This window comes from Sinocyclocheilus anshuiensis, unplaced genomic scaffold, assembly GCF_001515605.1.
Source record: "Sinocyclocheilus anshuiensis isolate Anshui unplaced genomic scaffold, SAMN03320099.WGS_v1.1 scaffold256, whole genome shotgun sequence".
In the NCBI taxonomy this organism is placed as follows: Eukaryota; Metazoa; Chordata; class Actinopteri; order Cypriniformes; family Cyprinidae; genus Sinocyclocheilus; species Sinocyclocheilus anshuiensis.
The window spans coordinates 249,013-255,728 of NW_015558587.1; the positions used below are offsets into that span (position 1 = coordinate 249,013).

Here is a 6,716-nt window from a genome sequence, read left to right on the forward strand (position 1 = left end):
GTTATCCATAGTAAGCATTTTTGATTTTCCTGTAATTTTCCATTACACACTTACTTTAATCAACAATGAATAATAGTTTGTGCCCAAATGACACACAGACTATAGCATTGCTAGAGGACTATGACGGTCATAACAGATATATTGTTCAGGATGCTGAGTGTGAAGTTATTCGAAGGAGCATTTCTCCAGAAAGCTGCAAGTCACAATCAGCCCTAACAAACAGTATGTTTTGAACAGCACTAGTAACATTATCAGGCACTCAATATTATCAATACTCAATTATACATCGTGGCATTCAAATAGCTTGAATAACTCAACCTGCACTGAACACTTAAAAAAAAAAAAAAAAAAAGGACTTACTATTTGACAGTCCCGGCTCTCAGGTGGAACCTGAAATTGAAACAAATTGTTATATAGTGTTTCTGGACAATTTCTCAATTAATTTACTCAATGAACATGGAGCATACCGTTAACAGAAATAAAAGCATCTTTTGGCAAATATTTTATAAATAAAAAAACATACCAAACAATATAATGTATTACATGTCTGTCTCTTCAGTGCCCCTCTCTGTTTTTATCATTCAGGATGCACCTTAAAGCATTCTGCCTGCTTAATAAGGGGACTGGGCTGGTCAAAAGTTTGGACACATTACTATTTTTAATGTTTTTGAAATAAGTCTCTTGCTTATCAAGCCAGCATTTATATGATTCAAAATACAGAAAAAATGGTAATATTGTGAAGTATTACAATTTAAAATAATGGTTTTCTATTTTAATATACTTAAAAATATTATTTATTGCTTTGATCAAAGTTCAGTGTTGGAAACAGTTGTGCTGCTTAATTTTTTTGGGAACCCGTGATACTTTTTTCAGGATTTATTGATGAATGAAAAGTTATTTATTCAGCTTTGCCATCACAGAAATAAATTTAATTACAATTTTAAACGTTATTATCAGTTAAAATATTTCTTTTTTTGTGTGAATATATTGTAAGATGTAATTTATTCTTGTAATCAAAGCAGGATTTTCAGCATCATTACTCCAGTCGTCAGTGTCACATGATCCTTCAGAAATCATTCCAATAAGCTGATTGATTTGCTGCTCGATAAATATTTCTGATTATTATCAATATTGAAAAACAGTTATGCTCTTTAATATATTCAGAAACCATGATATACAACCATTCAAATGTTTGATGTGTGTGTGTGTGTGTGTGTGTCATTTAATAGAAATTACTGTTATACTTTTATTCAGCATATAGGCATTAAATTGATAAAAGTAAAAACATTTATAATGTTGCAAAAAATATATTTCAAATAAATGATGTTCTTTTGAACTTTCTATTAATCAAAGAATCATAAAAATGTTTCCAGGAAATATTAAGCAGCAAAAACGTTTTTTTTTACAATAATAATAAGAACCATTATTGATAACTGAGTACCAATAAAAATGCAGCACTAAATCAGCATGTTAGAATGATTTCTGAAGGATCATGCACTGAAGACTGCAGTAATGATGCTGAAAATTCACAGGAATAAACTACATTTTAAAATATATTCAAATAGAAAATAGTTATTTCACATTGTAATAATATTTCACAATATTACTTTTTTAACTTTATTTTTGATCAAATAAATGCATGCAGCCTTAAGGGTTAGCACTTAAACATTAACATTGCTAGCTCATCAAAATACTGATAATAAGAAGAACCATTATTGATAACTGAGTACCAATAAAAATCCAGAACTAAATCAGCATGTTAGAATGATTTCTGAAGGATCATGCACTGAAGACTGCAGTAATGATGCTGAAAATTCACAGGAATAAACTACATCTTAAATTATACTCAAACCATTATTGATAACCGAGTACCAATAAAAATGCAGCACTAAATCAGCATATTAGAATGATTTCTGAAGGATCATGCACTGAAGACTGCAGTAATGATGCTGAAAATACACAGGAATAAACTACATTTTAAAATATATTCAAATAGAAAATAGTTATTTCACATTGTAATAATATTTCACAATATTACTTTTTTAACTTTATTTTTGATCAAATAAATGCATGCAGCCTTAAGGGTTAGCACTTAAACATTAACATTGCTAGCTCATCACACTAATTACCACGCAGCAATCTTAAACAATTAAAATTAATAGAAGCAGTTAAAATGACTAAAGTTTAAATTAAGTAACTAAGCTAAAATTCGTTAATTACGTATAATTAGAGACCTCTGGACCGTTTTCTTCATGTTAGCAAGTCCTCTGATAACACAGGCCTAAGTGTTCGCCAACATTACAGTCCAACACAGATCTAAGGAGCAATAAAAACACCAAACCTTTAAGTTATCGAGTACACAACATAATAAGAAATTAATTTATTAGTAGAAGAAATTCATTTATTAGTAGAACAGTTTGATCACACGGTGACATACCTTGGTGAGGTTTTTGAGGATAACAGCAAGCAGTCTGTATCCGCCTCGATCGTCTTGACGTCTTCTGTTTTGAACTCCAGAAAAAAAACGTGCGCTCGTTTCCACGGACGCGGCCCGGATTCGCTCTGCGACTGTAGTTCCCGCCCACTTGCTCACCTTGTGGATTACTGTGATGTTTTTATCAGCTGTTTGGACTCTCATTCTGACGGCACCCATTCACTGCAGAGGATCCTTTGGTGAGCAAGTAATGTAATGATACATTTCTTCAAATCTGTTCTGATGAAAAAACTAATTCATTTACATTTTGGATGACCTGAGGGTGATTTTCAGCAAATTTTAAATTTTGGGTGAACTGTTCCTTTAAATCATTAATTAAATGAATGAATTATTATGCATTATGATACTTATATATTCATTGTTGCACCATTAGAAAGTACAGTATAATGCATTAAAACACATGACAGACAACCTATTTCAGGGATATTAACAAGGAATCTGCAAATACTATAATGCATTTTAAGTTTGGTTACAGTCATATCTGAAAACATATAATGCATTATAAAGAACATTACTAATACTTTCAAAATGCATTATACACGAAGGCAAGAGTTCAACCACTGCTTCCATACTGAACATGATGCACAAAATATAAATGTCACTTGTAATAAAAATAGCATGCAAAATCTTGCTTTTGATTTTATTTCTTGCAACAAAACAATTAGTGTTGAATCCATTTCTGTTTCCAACACTGAATGTGTTATAATATCTCAATCAATATCCCATTATGGAAAGCACCATCAGCCCGCAAACTGTTTACCTTTATTCTCATGCTAATGAATGGACAGCACTAAAGGGAAGCTTACTGAATATACAACAAGTGCATGTTTGAAATACCATTTTCAATCATTAGCAACTGGCTCTAAGCTGTGACATTTCAGATAATTGACAGGTTTTGGTGAAGACTCTGCAACACAAACAAAACACCTTATATGTTGTGCATTCATGCAAGTCAAAAAGAAATGGTCATTAATTTCCACACTTGTATTTGCACATTTCTTTTCAAAAGTATTCAAATTAAATGTCCTCATTTTTACTGCACTGAACTTTGAGTGAAGCGCAGGGGCGTAGCAACTATTCAATTACTTTCTAATCAATAACCTTTATTCTTTATTATAAAACATTTATCAAAATTTAAAAAAAAATAGTGATTGATATCAGGAATAGAACTGAACCATTGCAGGACATTAAACTTTTCTTTCTTGATTTTGGCCTTGTATTATTATCGTAGTCCTGCAAAACACTGAACTTTTTTAGCCGGCCTAAACAAGTTCTCTTGCAGTCTTTTGTGGCCTTGATACTTCTTTTGTTTTAATAAGATATTCTGTCACTTCTAATGAAAAGCATTTCCACAGCAGCCAGTGCCATGCAAACTAGTTTTGATTTTTGGTTCGATTTAAAACAAAATATTTTCCAATTTCTTCTAGGTCTTTTTTGGTTATGGCTTCTTTTGAGGCATTTTTTGTTTGTTTGTTTGTTTTTTGGCTGCAGACTCTGCATGCAGAGAGTATCTATACTGTTTTGAGGCATTTTCTCATAAAGGCCATAAAGGCATTTCTGTATCAGCTTTTCTTATCGACTTTGAAAAAAACTGATGAGATGGTTGATTGAGATCCAGGTATTTGAGTTTTTTCTTATGCTCACCAAAGCTACATTTATTTGATCAAAAATACAGTAAAAACAGTAATATTGTGAAATATTACTGTTTAAAATAACAGTTTTTTTATTTTAATATATTTAAAATGTCCTTTTCAACATTGATGATAATAAGAAATATTTCGTGAGCACCAAATCAGCATACAATATATATATAATATTTTCAAACAGAAATATTTTAAATTGGATAAATATTTCACCATATTACTGTTTTTATTGTATTTTTGATCAAATAAATGCAGCCTTGGTGAGCATAAGTGACATTCAAAAACTTAAAATGTAAATAAATAAAAGATTAACCTATCTGAAACATCTCCCTGCATAACATTTGAAGCCTTTAAAACCATCAAATTATTAGTTCGACAACAGTTGACATTTCTGGGTCTTAAGGTTAAACATCTATAAAAAGCGGATGTTTGCGCTGATGCCCAACAGAATGTGTTCTCCTCGTTCCAATGTAATGCACTGTCAGCAAATAGAGCTGCTTATATAAGATATATAGAAGTTCAAACAGTCTTCTAAGGAACTAGGGAAGACAGCAGGAAGCATACTTGCTTGTCAGAATAAACTGAAACAAACGGATGAGACTTTTGTCAAAGGTCTTCTTCTCTCCTGTTCTGGGAGAGGCTTTAATCAACATAAACTTTGAAAACATGCACCCTATCATCCTTTTATATTCAGACACAAAGACTTTGTGTAAAGCTGAAGAGGAGACTGGAGGCTCATTACCCTATTTAGAGACAGCAGGATGAGTTTCACCCCAGACAGAGATTTCATAATGCTGGAAAAGTGCTGAATGTTCTTTATCATGAAAAGGGAAAATCAGACACTGCTCCTCTATCAGTGATGCTGAAAAAGGCATTCATAGGGCTTAATGGCTATATCTTTAAACTCTTACCAAATTATGACCTGGTGAAAAAATGCAAGTGGGTCAAGTCGCTTTATGCAAACTGCCTTATATCATTTAATATAAGTCAGTGTACCCTATATCCCCTGCGCTCTTTATAATTGCCAGTGAACCTTTTGTAATAGCGTTATAAGTTGTATTATAAGTTGTCGTCTACAGCATAAAATTAGCCTTACATGCCAATGTCAAATATCTTTCTAAAACACCTTAAATCTGTTCCTACTTTACATCTTATAAAAGACTAATTTTAAAGACTAATATTCTGCTTTTACAGCCTCATGTTTATATTCACACTCTTGCAAATGATTCTAACTCAGACCTTCAGGGCAAATGTTTTTAAGTGAAGACTGAAAAAACTAGTTTTGATTTTTGGTTCGATTTAAAACAAAATATTTTCCAATTTCTTCTAGGTCTTTTTTGGTTATGGCTTCTTTTGAGCCATTTTTTGTTTGTTTGTTTGTTTTTTGGCTGCAGACTCTGCATGCAGAGAGTATCTATACTGTTTTGAGGCATTTTCTCATAAAGGCCATAAAGGCATTTCTGTATCAGCTTTTCTTATCGACTTTGAAAAAAACTGATGAGATGGTTGATTGAGATCCAGGTATTTGAGTTTTTTCTTATGCTCACCAAAGCTACATTTATTTGATCAAAAATACAGTAAAAGGCCATAAAGGCATTTCTGTATCAGCTTTTCTTATCGACTTTGAAAAAAACTGATGAGATGGTTGATTGAGATCCAGGTATTTGAGTTTTTTCTTATGCTCACCAAAGCTACATTTATTTGATAAAAAATACAGTAAAAACAGTAATATTGTGAAATATTACTGTTTAAAATAACATTTTTTTTTATTTTAATATATTTAAAATGTCCTTTTCAACATTGATGATAATAAGAAATATTTCGTGAGCACCAAATCAGCATACAATATATATATAATATTTTCAAACAGAAATATTTTAAATTGGATAAATATTTCACCATATTACTGTTTTTATTGTATTTTTGATCAAATAAATGCAGCCTTGGTGAGCATAAGTGACATTCAAAAACTTAAAATGTAAATAAATAAAAGATTAACCTATCTGAAACATCTCCCTGCATAACATTTGAGGCCTTTAAAACCATCAAATTATTAGTTCGACAACAGTTGACATTTCTGGGTCTTAAGGTTAAACATCTATAAAAAGCGGATGTTTGCGCTGATGCCCAACAGAATGTGTTCTCCTCGTTCCAATGTAATGCACTGTCAGCAAATAGAGCTGCTTATATAAGATATATAGAAGTTCAAACAGTCTTCTAAGGAACTAGGGAAGACAGCAGGAAGCATACTTGCTTGTCAGAATAAACTGAAACAAACGGATGAGACTTTTGTCAAAGGTCTTCTTCTCTCCTGTTCTGGGAGAGGCTTTAATCAACATAAACTTTGAAAACATGCACCCTATCATCCTTTTATATTCAGACACAAAGACTTTGTGTAAAGCTGAAGAGGAGACTGGAGGCTCATTACCCTATTTAGAGACAGCAGGATGAGTTTCACCCCAGACAGAGATTTCATAATGCTGGAAAAGTGCTGAATGTTCTTTATCATGAAAAGGGAAAATCAGACACTGCTCCTCTATCAGTGATGCTGAAAAAGGCATTCATAGGGCTTAATGGCT

The 6,716-nt window shown here is 32.0% G+C and overlaps 1 long non-coding RNA gene across 1 annotated transcript; it reads right to left on the minus strand.

Annotated features, from left to right (window-relative positions):
* Window positions 1-354: 354 nt before the first annotated feature.
* Window positions 355-2,463, minus strand: LOC107679900 (uncharacterized). Its single transcript, XR_001633095.1, has 3 exons — window positions 2,438-2,463; window positions 2,235-2,316; window positions 355-390 (listed from the first exon to the last, which is right to left on the minus strand). It is a non-coding gene; the product is annotated as an uncharacterized LOC107679900 (long non-coding RNA).
* Between the last annotated feature and the right edge of the window lie 4,253 nt (window positions 2,464-6,716).